The following is a 15,427-nucleotide window of genomic DNA, read 5'->3' on the forward strand; positions in this document are numbered from 1 at the left end:
TACGGAGGGTTTTGTGTCTATGTTAGGAAGTAACGACCTAGTGCCAGTGAAGATCCTGAGAGACACAGGTGCCTTTGAATCGTTTGTGTTGGAGTCTGTTACCCTTCTCTGCTGAGACTGATTCGGGGAATAGTGCTCTAATTAGGGGAATAGTGTTCTAATTAGGGGAATAGTGTTCTAATTAGGGGAATAGTGTTCTAATTAGGGGAATAGTGTTCTAATTCGGGGAATAGTGTTATAATTAGGGGAATAGTGCTCTAATTAGGGGAATAGTGCTCTAATTCGGGGAATAGTGCTCTAATTAGGGGAATAGTGTTCTAATTAGGGGAATAGTGTTCTAATTAGGGGAATAGGTTTGAACAATCTGTCAGTTCCATTGCATAAACTGATGTTGGATTGTGGACTGGTGAAAGGTGAGGTTGTTGTGGGGGTGCGTCCTTAATTGCCTATTGAGGGTATCGACGTTATCCTTTGGAATAACTTGGCTGGTGAGCGTGTGTGGCCTGTCGTGTTTCCATCTCTAGTGGTTTCCACTAAGCCGTCATTTGTAGGGATTCCTGATGAGAGTGTGCAGAGTTTACCAGAGGTGTTCTCTGCGTGGCGACCTGGTCACTGCGCCAACTAACGAGAATACCATAAAGACTGTCACTACTTTCCCCGTTATCCCGTTATCTGTATCCCGCTCCGATCTAATCGATGCGCAACGGACTGACCCCACATTAGAAGAGTTGCGTGACCAAATTGTGCCTGTGGAACAGCTGGGAGATGTCGCCCATGGCTATTTTCTCCAAGAGGATGTCCTGATGAGAAAGTGGGCGTCTCGTGGTAGTAGTTTTCTGGGGGAGGCGATTAGTCAGGTTGTTGTACCGGTTACGCTTTGTGAGTTGGTGTTGACAACTTCCCACAACGACGTTGCTGGAGATATGGGTGTGAGGAAAAACCTACAATCGCATATCAATACTTTTTTTTTTGGTCTAGGTTAAAGAGGGATGTTTTTGAGTTCATCAAAACGTGTCACACCTGTCAATTAACTGGTAAACCTAAGCAAGCTATTAAGCCGGTACCACTGTGTCCTATTCCTGTACTCAGCCAACCTTTTGAGTATCTGATTATTGACTGTGTTGGTCCTCTGCCTCGTTCTAAAAAGGGTAGCAGTTACCTGTTCACTGTGATGTCAGACCACTAGGTTTCCTGCTGCCTGTCCTCAGGTCTATCACCACTAGGTTTCCTGCTGCCTGTCCTCTCAGGTCTATCACCAATAGGTTTCCTGCTGCCTGTCCTCTCCGGTCTATCACCACTAGGTTTCCTGCTGCCTGTCCTCTCTGGTCTATCACCACTAGGTTTCCTGCTGCCTGTCCTCTCCGGTCTATCACCACTAGGTTTCCTGCTGCCTGTCCTCTCCGGTCTATCACCACTAGGTTTCCTGCTGCCTGTCCTCTCTGGTCTATCACCACTAGGTTTCCTGCTGCCTGTCCTCTCAGGTCTATCACCACTAGGTTTCCTGCTGCCTGTCCTCTCTGGTCTATCACCACTAGGTTTCCTGCTGTCTGTCCTCTCTGGTCTATCACCACTAGGTTTCCTGCTGCCTGTCCTCTCTGGTTTATCACCACTAGGTTTCCTGCTGCCTGTCCTCTCTGGTTTATCACCACTAGGTTTCCTGCTGCCTGTCCTCTCTGGTCTATCACCACTAGGTTTCCTGCTGTCTGTCCTCTCCGGTCTATCACCACTAGGTTTCCTGCTGTCTGTCCTCACAGGTCTATCACCACTAGGTTTCCTGCTGCCTGTCCTCTCTGGTTTATCACCACTAGGTTTCCTGCTGCCTGTCCTCTCTGGTTTATCACCACTAAGTCTGTGCTAAAAGCTTTGACTCAGTTTCTCTCACCGTTTGGAATCCCTAAGATCATTCAGAGTGATCAAGGATCTAATTTCACCTCTAATCTGTTTGGTCAGGTTCTCCAACAGCTCCATATTGAACACAGTTTGTCTAGCGCCGATCACGCGCAGAGTCAAGGAGCGCTGGAATGTTTCCATCAAACACTTAAGTCTTTGTTGAGAGCTTATTGTACTGAGATGGATTGGGAGGAGGGGTTGCCTTGCTTACTGTTAGCCTCTAGGGAGGTTTCACAGGAGAGCACGGGTTTCAGTCCAAATGACCTTGTGTTTGGTCATAGGGTGCGTAGACTTCTCTGTTCTCCAGGATGACTGGAAGTCTCCCGAGCCCCTCAAGTCCCTGTTATCGTATGTGTGTGATTTCCGGCGACGCCTGTACGCCGCTGGTGAAATGGCTAAAGAGAAGCTATCATCTTCACAGGAGAGGATGAAGGGCGTATCTGATCGGCGAACTGAGCCTCGTTACTTTAGTCTAGTTGCCACTCCAGAACGGAGAAAAGCACACCAACTGTGCCATGTAAATCTGTTAAAACCCTATTATGCGCGTTCCTCTGAGGCCGAACAGTGTCTACAGAGTCTACAGAGGACAGTAAACCTGTTATTTTGGCCTACACTGTTATTCCGCTGGGTTCTTGTCATGCTAGGTCCGTGCATGAGGAGGAAGATGTTCCTGGTCCCGATGATTGCATACTGCAGGGTAGATTGAAAAATTCAGAGACACTGGATATTTTAGACAGCCTTCTCGCTCATCTACCTGTTGATGGGCGGAAAGAGATGGTTGGTCTGATTCGGAGATTTCCAGGTTTGTTTTCTGATACACGTACAAACTTAATAGAACACGATATTGACATTGGAGATGCTGATCCCATTCATCAGCGGTTCTATAGAGTTTCTTCAGAGAAACTGAGTTGTCTGGATGCTGAGATCAGGTACATGCTGGAGATAGCAGAGCCTTCTTTCTCCAGTTGGGCTTCTCCCTGTATCTTGGTCAATATTTAATTTACTTTAGTTAAATAAATATATTTTGTTATTCCTCATCTACATGTTGTCTCCTTTTTTTGTTACACACTTTGAACCGGTTCATGACATCATCCCTACTCTGTCTGCCGAATTCTTTCTCTTTGCTCTTGTTTGCCTTAATAGGATGTCAGTGGGCAGAGCCGGGAGGGTTGTCAGCGAAATGGAAAACACCTGGGCCCGGGTGTGTCCCAGGATAAATAGACCTCTTCCCCATTCATTGAGGAGACTCTCTCCATGCAGACACAGATTTTGGTTGTGGTATTTTTTGGTTGTTTGCATTGGCACCTTTCAACACCCTTCATTATCACATTTATACACAATCCCTCACTCACACTACTGATTACACACACACACCATTGTTAATTATATTTAGTTTACTTTAGTTAAATAAATATATTTTGTTATTCCTTATCTCCACGTTGTCTCCTTTTTTTGTTACACACTTTGAACCGGTTCATGACATCATCCCTACTGCCTCTGATCTGACAGACTCACTAAACACATACATCATTTGTAAATTATGTCTGACTGTTGGCGTGTGCCCCTGGCTATCCGTAAAATAAAAAAAACATATGTGCCGTCTGGTTTGCTTAATATAAGGAATTTTAAATGATTCATACTTTTTTTTTTTTTTTGTGGTCTGGGGGCCGGAACATAATTGTAATTTGTAGACTGCAAACTGACAGACAGATATACAATTTGACTAAAACATAATTATTTCAAACCTTGCTTATGAGTGGAAATACTTTGGAATAGATTTCCAAAATTAAAATCACTTGGAGCTGATTTGATGGTGTTTTTACAGTCATGTCCAATGGAGGGAAGCCCTGATCAACACAGCCCTAAACTGGGTGGAGTCTAGGACCCAGCAGACAGTTAGAAGGGGGAAATTGCATCCCAATATGGCGTCCGGAGTGTGGGTGTGACAAAAGGAAAGGAGTGGGCGTGTGGAAAGGAGTGTGTGTTCAAAGCGCTCTGCTATAGGTTAGATGATTTTGATTGGTGTTTTTCCTCCCTTCCGTTTACCACCCAACTATCGTACAATGAGCTACCATACCACGGGAGTTCAGACCTCTGTTTTTCTGCCAGAGGATTAGTCTGTGACGTTGTTCACTGTTCTACACAAATAATTATACACTGAACAAAAATAAAAACATGCTACAGTTTCATTGATTTTACTTAGTTACAGTTTATTTAAAACTGAGTCAGTTGAAATAAATTCATTAGGCCCTAATCTATGGATTTTTACACGACTGGGAATACAGACATGCATCTGTTGGTCACAGGTACCTTAAAAAAAAAAATGGGCCTCACAATGCGCCTCAGGGTCTCGTCACTGTATTTTTGTGCATTCAAATTGCCATTGATAAAATGCAATTGTGTTTGTAGCTTATGCCTGTCAATTCCATAACCCCACCACTCTGTTCACAACATTAATGTCAGAAGAAAAACACTCTTCTAAACAACGCCATACACGTGGTCTGCGGTTGTGAGGCTGGTTGGATGTACTGCCGAATTCTCTAAAACTACATTGGAGGCGGCTTATGGTAGAGAAATTAACAAAATTATCTGGCAACAGCTCTGGTGGACATTCCTGCAGTCAGCATGCCAATTGCACACTCTGTCAAAACTTGAGACATCTGTGGGCATTGTGTTGTGCTACAAAACTGCACATTTTAGAGCAGCCTTTTATTGTCCCCAGCACAAGGTGCACCTCTGTAATGATCATGCTGTTTAATCAGCTTCTTGATAGGCCACACCTGTCAGGTGTATGGATTATCTTGGCAAAGGAGAAACGCTCACAATAAGCTTTTTGTGATTATGGAACAGATCTGGGATCTTTTATTTCAACTCAATAAACATGGGACCAACACTTTACATGTTGCATTTATATATCTGACGTTATTTAATGTTGCTTCGTGCGTGGTATGCCTGTGCTAACTGTGACTGCCGGACAGTAGTGCTTGTCAAACAGTAGAGAAAGTGTTGCCGTTCATGCCCTCCCTGTTGAGTTGTAGATTGTATGTATCAAGGTAACATCTAGATGGTTATCAATATTAGTTATTTATTGTGTAGACTGCTATCCTACTTGAAATAAAATCGTGTGAGATATTTTTTTTTTTTGCCAAGTTAGCTACCTCTGGCGACGCGATAGTGATACCACAGATAGATATTTCACCGGATGTAGAAATGTGAAGCATCCGCTTGGCGTTTTCCACTCACTACCAAATATGGTAGTCGGGCCGACATTCTGCTAATATTTTCACCGATTAAACATTTGATCTCAATACAGTTTTCTGTTGTCCAAAACTAAAATATGTCACGAACAGAGTGGACTACATTTTTTGTAGACTTTAGTCTTTGCCAAAGTTACGAAAAAAAATAAGCATTGTTCAGGAGTACACACGCGCACTCCACAGAGTAGGCGTACCCTAACGGAAATATGCAAATATTGGCTTGGAACGCGCCAATAGGATCTCGCTAGCTCTTGTTTGGCTCTGCCCACTATGACTCAGTAGTTCCCGTTTGAAACGACGGGCTGTGGTCTATCTTGGTTTTCTTCTACAGATCTTTGGTGGTCTTCAATAGGGCTGTTGTGTGTTGGTGAGGAGAGGTTGCAGCTAGCCCTGGGAAATATTCAGTGTGGAAAGAAGAAATAATAATACAAAACAGTTTTACTAAGAGTGCCCGTGTTTATATGTGAGGAATTTGCAATAAGCTGCATAATTTACCGAGGATTCAAGGTAAGGTCGCTGAATAATTTGCTTGTATTCTGTGCGGGTCTCAGTGTGGCAAGGCTTGCCCAGTATTGTAGCCTATAAGCCAGGCTGCGGCCTGCTTTACCTTCCCCCTGCGCTCTCACACAAGGACTTCAGGCTCGTTATGTCGCTAAAATAACTCATGTGATACTCGGTCACATCCATACTAAAAACGTGTTCACGTCTCAATTTTAATTCAGTCCTTGGGGGAAAGAAAATGGCGTTGACCAACTAAATGAAGTGTTATTTTAGCTTAGCAAAGCAGCCAGAAATTGGTGTAGTTGTTTGGTTTCAGACGCCACAGGGTTGTAATAATTCCCCATCATGCAGCGAGGCCCGAGTTTGGCGCCAAGGCCGTCGGGATTTTGTCCCAGTCTACATGTGTTGTTTTGTAATGGTGGACTATTGTTGTACATATAGAGGAGGAAGCAGCACCATGAGACAATATGCCTGATTTTATATCCAAACTATTCTATTCGGTGACTGAGGTTTGGGGGTCGTTATTAGCCAATTCAACTCCACGATTTACAACGGAGTTGAGCAGCGACTAGTGTGAGCGGACTGGGAGTTACAATGTCACATTAAATTCAGGTTTTTATTTAAAAAAATTAAATAATAATTAAGCTACAGATTCATTACTAAAAATAATAACCTTACAATTACACACGACCATCGATGTAATTGTGGGCTATTCTTTGGGTGCTGAATGAAACCAGTAGTTTTTAATAAATACAACCCATATATGACTGTGGAAGTCCAGTTCGCCCACGCTAGTCACTGTTCAACTCCATAGTAAATCTTTGAGTTGAATTAGCTAGGGTAGTTCAACATTGGAAATGTACAGTAAAAATAATATTGTGATTGTCAAAACATACGATATATCATCAACTAATATCCGATATGTAACTATCCATTTCCTCACATCACTAAATGTAATAGTAGCTAATAATGTAAACTTTCGGATGTATAATGTAATCATTTTCCAATAATATAGCCTAATAAATATACTGAATGTGTAACATTAACGTTTTTGCTCTTAATGTAATAATGAATCTCTGTTTGCTGACCTTATACACTGAACACTCCCCTCTGGAACTTTTGGAGCTGTATACAAACAGGAGTGGGTCCAGGGTGTCTGCAGAAACACCTGTCTGTGTGTGTATATATATATAACTTACTACAGCATCAGACATTTTTACTGTGGAATTTTAAGGATATTGATAGGCAAATGGCCCTTAAATCTTCCATTGATCCTTATGGAACGACCCCTGACCTCTGTAAAATATGAAGACTGCGAGTGGTAGTAGCAGTAGTAGCACTAGTAGTAGCAGTAGTGGTAGTAGCACTAGTAGTAGTAGCAGTAGAAGTAGCACTAGTAGTAGCAGTAGTGGTAGTAGCACTAGTAGTAGCAGTAGTGGTAGTAGCACTAGTAGCAGTAGCAGTAGTGGTAGTAGCACTAGTAACACTAGTAGTAGCACTAGTAGTAGCAGTAGTAGCACTAGTGGTAGTAGCACTAGTGGTAGTAGCACTAGTGGTAGTAGCAGTAGTGGTAGTAGCAGTAGTAGTAGTAGCAGCAGTAGTGGTAGTAGCAGTAGTGGTAGTAGCACTAGTGGTAGTAGCAGTAGTGGTAGTAGCACTAGTAGTGGTAGTAGAAGTAGTAGTAGTAGAAGTAGCACTAGTAGTAGTAGTAGTAGTAGAAGTAGCACTAGTAGTAGCAGTAGAAGTAGCACTAGTAGTAGCAGTAGAAGTAGCACTAGTAGTAGCAGTAGAAGTAGCACTGGTAGTAGCAGTAGAAGTAGCACTGGTAGTAGCAGTAGTGGTAGTAGCACTAGTAGTAGTGGTAGTAGCGGTAGTAGTAGTGGTAGTAGCACTGGTAGTAGCAGTAGAAGTAGTAGTGGTAGTAGCAGTAGAAGTAGCACTAGTAGTAGCACTAGTAGTAGTGGTAGTAGCACTAGTAGTAGTAGCAGTAGTAGTAGTAGTAGCAGCAGCAGCACTGGTGGTAGTAGTAATTTTTATTTTATTATATATTTTTAAATGTATTTCACCTTTATTTAACCAGGTATTTATATATTATATATATAACCCTTTATTTAACCAGGTATTTATATATATATATATATAACCCTTTATTTAACCAGGTATTTATATATTATATATATAACCCTTTATTTAACCAGGTATTTATATATTATATATATAACCCTTTATTTAACCAGGTATTTATATATATATATATATATATATAACCCTGACCCTTTATTTAACCAGGTAGGCCAGTTGAGAACAAGTTCTCATTTACAATTGCGACCTGGTCAAGATAAAGCAAAGCAGTTTGACACATACAACAACACAGAGTTACACATGGAATAAACAAACATACAGTCAATAACACAGTATAACAAAAGAAAACAAAAAGTATATACAGTGAGTGCAAATGAGGTAAGTTAAGGCAATAAATAGGCCATGGTGGCTAAGTAATTACAATATAGCAATACTAGTAGCAGCGGCAGTACTACTAGCAGCGGCGGCGGTACTACTAGCAGCGGCAGCGGCGCTAGTAGTAGTAGTAGCAGTAGTAGTAGTAGCAGCGCTAGTAGTAGTAGTAGCAGCGCTAGTAGTAGCAGCGCTAGTAGTAGCAGCGCTAGTAGTAGTAGTAGCGCTAGTAGTAGCAGCGCTAGTAGTAGTAGTAGTAGCAGTAGCAGCGCTAGTAGTAGTAGTAGTAGCAGCGCTAGTAGTAGTAGTAGCAGCAGCTGCTAGTAGCAGCAGCTAGCAGCAGCAGCAGCAGTAGTAGCAGCAGCGCTAGTAGTAGCAGCAGCAGCTAGTAGTAGCAGCAGCGCTAGTAGCAGCAGCAGCGCTAGTAGCAGTAGCAGCAGCGCTAGTAGTAGTAGCAGCAGCAGCGCTAGTAGCAGCAGCAGCAGCGCTAGTAGCAGCAGCAGCAGCAGCGCCAGTAGTAGTAGCAGCAGCCGCCTAGTAGTAGCAGCAGCGCTAGTAGTAGTAGTAGCAGCAGCGCTAGTAGTAGCAGCAGCAGCAGCCTAGTAGCAGCAGCAGCGCTAGTAGCAGCAGCGCTAGCAGTAGTAGCAGCAGCGCTAGTAGCAGCAGCAGCAGCTAGTAGTGAGTAGCAGCAGCGCTAGTAGCAGTAGCAGCAGCAGCGCTAGTAGCAGTAGCAGCAGCGCTAGTAGTAGCAGCAGCAGCTAGTAGTAGCAGCAGCAGCGCTAGTAGTAGTAGCAGCTGCGCTAGTAGTAGCAGCAGCGCTGCAGCTAGTAGCAGCAGCAGCAGCGCAGCAGCAGTAGTAGCAGCAGCAGCAGCGCTAGTAGTAGTAGCAGCGTAGTAGCAGCGCTAGTAGTAGTAGTAGCAGCAGCTAGTAGTAGTAGTAGTAGCAGCGCTAGTAGTAGTAGTAGTAGCAGCGCTAGTAGTAGTAGCAGCAGCGCTAGTAGTAGTAGCAGCAGCGCTAGTAGTAGTAGCAGCTGCGCTAGTAGTAGTAGCAGCTGCGCTAGTAGTAGTAGCAGCAGCGCTAGAAGTAGTAGTAGTAGCAGCAGCAGCAGCGCTAGAAGAAGTAGCAGCAGCGTAGCAGCAGCGCTAGAAGAAGTAGCAGCGTAGCAGCAGCAGCGCTAGTAGTAGTAGCAGCAGCAGCGCTAGTAGTAGTAGCAGCAGCAGCGCTAGTAGTAGCGGTAGCAGCAGCACAGTACCTCTGCTGTGTGTGGACCTGACTGATCATCTGTATCACAGCTACCGTAGACTGCCTGTGTGTATTGTTGCTGCTGTTTCACCCAGGGAGCTTCCAGCAGCTAGAGCAAATATTAAATCAAACAACCAGCCAGCAGCTGTAACCCTGTCATGTTTCTGTTATTACCGTTCTAGGCAGGGATGAGAAGAGGTTGGTTGGAGGTCACCAGAGAAACTCTAGCATGCTTTTTGACTTGACATTTATGGTGAGTGACATACTTGACGGTGTTTGGAGCCTTCTATGAATGTGATTAAGTACAGTATAGCACCGTAAAATACCTACAGCGTCTTCAGGAAGTATTCACACCTCTTGACTTTATCCACATTTTGTGACGTTAAAGCCTGGATTTAAAATTAATTTAAATTTAGATTTTTTTTTTGTCGTCACTGGCCTACACACAATACCCTATAATGTCCAAGTAGAATTATGTTTTTAGAAATTGTTTTAAAAAAATTATGAAAAGCTGAAATGTCTTGACGTTTTTGAAAGACTGCCTCATCTCTGTACCCCACACATACAATTATCTGAAAGATCCTTCAGTCCAGCAGTGAATTTCAAATACATTTTTATTTGTCACATACACGTGTTTAGTAGATATTATTGCGGGTGTAACGAAATGCTTGTACGTCTAGCTCCGAAAGTGCGGTATATCAAACCGTTTCACAACATATACCCCCAAAAACACATAAATCTAAGTAAGGAGTTGCAAAAAAACACAGACACTGGACAGGAACTCTGCCTAGAAGGCCAGGATCCCGGAGTCGCCTCTTCACTGTTGACGTTGAGACTGGTGTTTTGCGGGTACTATTTAATGAAGCTGCCAGTTGAGGACTTGTGAGGCATCTGTTTCTCAAACTAGACACGCTAATGTACTTGTCCTCTTGCAATTTCTCGCATGGAATAGCCTTAATTTCTCAGAACAAGAATAGACTGACGAGTTTCAAAAGAAAGGTCTTTGTTTCTGGCCATTTTGAGCCGGTAATCGAACCCACAAATGCTGATGCTCCAGATACTCAACTAGTCTAAAGAAGGCCAGTTTTATTGCTTCTTTAATCGGAACAAAAGTTTTCAGCTGTGCTAACATAATTGCAAAAGGGTTTTTCTAATGATCAATTAGCTAATCGAAGTTTATCATTTTAAAAGGCTAACACAACGTGCCATTGGAACACAGGAGTGACTGTTGCTGATAATGGGCCTCTGTACGCCTATGTAGATATTCCATAACAAATCAGCCATTTCCAGGTACAATATTCATTTACAACATTAACAATGTCTACACTGTCTTTCTGAGCAATTTCATGTTATTTTAATCGACAAAAAATTCGCCCACAAATTTTCTATAGGATTTAGGTCATATGATTTAGCTCGCACACGCTTTTTCAGTTCTGGCCACAAATGTTCTGTAAGATTGAGGTCAGGGCTTTGTGATGGCCACTCCAATACCTGGACTTTGTTGTCCTTAAGCCATTTTGCCACAACTTTGGAAGTATGCTTGGGGTCATTGTCCATTTGGAAGACCCATTTGCGACCAAGCTTTAACTTCCTGAAGGATGTCTTGAGATGTTGCTTCAATATATCCACCTAATTTTCCATCCCCATGATGCCATCTATGTTGTGCACCAGTCCCTCCTGCAGCAAAGCACCCCCACAACATGATGCTGCCACCCCCGTGCTTCACGGTTGGGATGGTGTTCTCCGGCTTACAAGCCTCCCCCTTTTTCCTCCAAACATAACGATGGTCATTATGGCCAAACAGTTCTATTTTTGTTTCATCAGAGCAGAGGACATTTCTCCAAAAAGTACAATCTTTGTACCCATGTGCAGTTGCAAACCGTAGTCTGGCTTTTTTATGGTGGTTTTGGAGCAGTGGCTTCTTCCTTGCTGAGCGGCCTTTCAGGTTATGTCGATACAGGACTTGTTCTACTGTGGATATAGGTACTTTTGTACCTGTTTCCACCAGCATCTTCACAAGGTCCTTTTGCTGTTCTTCGTCTCTAGTAGACAGAACGTGTCTCCTTCCTGAGCGGTATGACGGCTGCTTGGTCCCATGGTGTTTATACTTGCGCACTATTGTACAGATGAACGTGGTACCTTCAGGCGTTTGCAAATTGATCCCAACGATGAACCAGACCTGTGGAGGTCTACAATTTTTTTCCTGAGATCTTGGCTGATTTCTTTTTATTTTCCCTGATGTCAAGTAAAGAGGCACTGAGTTTGAAGGTAGGCTTTGAAATACATCCACAGGTACTTTCACTCAAATGATGTAAATTAGGCTATCAGAAGCTTCTAAAGCCATGACATCATTTTCTGGAAATTTTCCAAGCTGGTTAAAGGCACAGTCAACTTAGTGTATGTAAACTTCTGACCCACTGGAATTGTGATACAGTGAATTATAAGTGAAATTATCTGTCTGTAAACAATTGTTGGAAAAATTACTTGTGTTATGCACAAAGTAGATGTCCTAACCAACTTGCCAAAACGATAGTTTGTTAACAAAAAATTTGTGGAGTGGTTGAAACACTTAAACTAGTTTTAATGACTATGTAAACTTCTGACTTCAACTGTACATATGAGATGAGAGATGCACTATTTACAAACAATGAGTGATTAAGATGCTGTAGAATAGTATAGAGTACAGTTTACACATGAGATGAGTAATGCAAGATAGGTAGACATTGTTAAAGTGGCCAGTGATTCCTAATCTGTCTACAGGCAGCAGCAGCCTCCTATGTGCTGGGGATGGCTGTTTTAGCAGTCAGTGGTATAGTATGGAATACAGTATATACATATGAGATGGGTGACGCTGTAAACACACGATGTAAACACAATTTAAAAGTGACTAAGATACCTTAGAATAATGTGAAGTGCAGTTTATACATATGAGATCAGTTATGCAAGATACGGAAACATTATTAAAGTGGCTAGCGATCCATTCCTAAAAGTGGCCAGTGATCCCTAATCTACGTCTGTAGGCAGCCACCCCTGATGTGCTAGTGATGGCTGTTTAGCAGTCTGATGGCCTTGAGATAGAAAAACAGCTTCTATCTCTCGGTCCCAGCTTTGATGCACCTGTACTGACCTCGCCTTCTGGATGATAGCAGGGTGAACAGGAAGTGGCTCGGGTGGTTGATGTCATTTATCTTTTTGGCCTTCCTGTGACATCGGGTGGTGTAGGTGACCAGGAGGGCGGGAAGTTTGCCCCCGGTAATGTGTTGGGCACACTGCACCATCCTCTGGAGTGCTTTGCGGTTGTGGGCGGTGCAGTTGCCGTACCAGGCGGTGATCCAGCCCGACAGGATGCTCTCATTTGTGCATCTGTAAAAGTTTGAGGGTTTTAAGCCAAATTTCTTCAGCCTCCTGAGATTGAAGAGGTGCTGTTGTGCCTTCTTCACCACACTGTCTGTGTGGGTGGACCATTTCAGTTTGTCCGTGATGTGTACGCCGAGGAACTTGAAGGATAGGGGGGTGCTCCCTCTGCTGTTTCCTGAAGTCCACGATCATCTCCTTTGTTTTGTTGACGTTGAGTGAGAGGTTGTTTTCCTGACACAACACTCCCAGAGCCCTCACCTCCTCCCTGTAGGCCGTCTCCTCGTTGTTGGTAATCAAGCCCAATACTGTTGTCGTCTGCAAACTTGATGATTGAGTTGGAGGCGTGCATGGCTACGCAGTCATGGGTGAACAGGGAGTACAGGAAGGGGCTGAGAACGCACCCTCGTGGGGGCCCAGTGTTGAGGATCAGCGAAAAGGTGTTTCCAACCATCACCACCTCGGGGCGACCCATCAGGAAGTCCAGGACCCAGTTGCACAGGATGGGGTTCAGACCCAGGGCCCAAAGCTTAATGATGAGCTTGGAGGGTACTATGGTGTTGAACGCTGAGCTGTAGTCAATGACCAGCATTCTCACATAGGTATTCCTCTTGTCCAGATGGGTTAGGGCAGTGTTCAGTGTGATGGCGATTGCATCATCTGTGGATCTATTGGGGTGGTATGCAAATTGTAGTGGGTCTAGGGTGTCAGGTAAGGTGGAGGTGATATGATCCTTGACTAGTCTCTCAAAGCACTTCATGATGGCAGAAGTGAGTGCTACAGGGCATTAGTCATTGAGTTCATTTACCTTTGCTTTCTTGGGTACAGGCACAATGGTGGCCATCTTGAAGCATGTGGGGACAACAGACTGGGATAGGGAGAGAGTGAATATATCTGTGAACAAACCGGCCAGCTGCGCATTCTCTGAGGACGTGGCTAGGGATACCATCTGGGCCGGCAGCCCTGCGAGGGTTAACACGCTTAAACGTCTTACTCACGTCGGCCACGGAGAAGGAGAGCCCACAGTCCTTGGTAGCGGGCCGCGTCGGTGGCACTGTATTATCCTCAAAACGAGCAAAGAAGGTGTTCAGCCTGTGGAAGCAAGACGTCGGTGTCTGTGACGTGACTGGTTTTCCTTTTATAATCCGTGATTGTCTGTAGACCCTGCCACATATGTCTCGTCTGAGCCATTGAACTGGGACTCAACTTTGTCCCTATACCGACGTTTTAGCCCCGTGCCGACGTTTTAGTCCCGTGCCGACGTTTTAGCCCCATGCCGACGTTTTGGCCCCGTACCAAAGTTTGGCTTGATTGCTTTGCGGAGGGAATAACTACACTGTTTGTGTTCCATATTCCCAGTCTTCTTGCCCTGGTTAAATGCGGGTGTTCGCGCTTTCAGTTTTGCATGAATGCTCCTGTCACAGTTGTACCATAAGTCGTTAATCACAAAACAAAACGTATACCTCCACCCTTCTGCATCCCGGACAGATGTTTGTTCCTGTCGGCGCGATGTACTGAGAAACCAACTGGCTTTCGAGAGTCACACAGTATATCTCGAGAGCCATGTTTCCGTGAAGCAGAGTATGTTACAATCCCTGCTGTCTCTCTGAAAAGCAACTCTCGTCTTGAGCTCATCAATTTTATTATCCAGAGATTGGACATTAGCGAGTAAAATAATCGGGAGCGGTGGGTGGTGTGCATGCTTCCTAAGTCGGACCAGAAGACTGCCTCGAGTACCTCTCCAACGCCGGCGTTGTTTTGGGTCAGCCTTTGGAGTAAGTTTGATTTGCCCTGGGGAGAGCAAACAAGGCATCCGCTCCAGGGAAGTCGGAGTTCTGGTCGTAATGCTCGAAGTTCTGGTGAGTTTCCACCGCTCTAATATCCAATAGTTCTTCCCGGCTGTGTGTAATGACATAAAACAACTCCTGAGCTAATAATGTAAAAAATGGTACATAAACAAACTTAATACTGCAGAGTTGCTTAAGAGGTAGTCGCGATGCTGCCATCTCCGTCGGCGACTCATTGGACATCAAAAAGCGATTCAACCACAAAGACCAGGGAGGTTTTCCCGATGCCTCGCAAAGAAGGGCACTTATTGGTAGATGGGTAAAACAAAACATTGAATATCCCTTTGAGCATGGTGAAGTTATTAATTACACTTTGAATGGTGTATCAATACACCCAGTCACTACAAAGATACAGGTGTCCTTCCTAACTCAGCTGCCAGAAAGGAAGGAAACTGTTCAGGGATTTTACCATGAGGCCAATGGTGACTTCAAAACAGTTACAGAGTTTAATGGCTGTGATAGGAGAGAACTGAGGATGGATAACCAACATTGTAGTTACTCAACAATACTAACCTAAATTATAGAGTGGAAAGAAAGCCTGTACAGAATACAAATATTCCAAAACATGCATCCTATTTGCAACAAGGCACTAAAGTAAAACTGCAAAAAAATGTGGCAAAGAAATGAACTTTATGTCCTGAATACAAAGTGTTATTTTTGGGGCAAATCCACCATCACGTCCCTCTTAATATTTTAATAAAACAAAGTGGAGGCTGTATTATGCTATGGGGGTATAGATCTAAGCACAGACAAAGTCCTAGAGGAAAACCTGGTTCAGTTTGCTTTCCAACAGTAGGAGACAAATTCACCTTTTCAGCAGGACAATAACCTAGAACACAAGGTCAAATACACTGGAGTTGCTTACCAAGAAGACATTGGAT

General features: G+C 43.8%; 1 protein-coding gene across 3 annotated transcripts in view; it reads left to right on the top strand.

The window, feature by feature from the left end:
- The first annotated feature begins 5,428 nt into the window (after positions 1 to 5,428).
- The window catches only part of jade3 (jade family PHD finger 3), a 32,549-nt gene continuing 22,550 nt past the window's right edge, over positions 5,429 to 15,427 (top strand). For 2 of the 3 annotated variants that reach the window (XR_006759791.1, XM_045697522.1), the window contains exon 1: positions 5,454 to 5,654. The gene's annotated coding sequence lies outside the window, so the exon portion shown is untranslated. Of the gene's footprint in view, positions 5,655 to 9,527; positions 9,599 to 15,427 lie in introns of all 3 variants that reach the window. The other variant, XM_045697523.1, reaches the window with a different exon arrangement.

Source organism: Salmo salar, chromosome ssa16 (assembly GCF_905237065.1).
Source record: "Salmo salar chromosome ssa16, Ssal_v3.1, whole genome shotgun sequence".
NCBI lineage: Eukaryota > Metazoa > Chordata > Actinopteri > Salmoniformes > Salmonidae > Salmo > Salmo salar.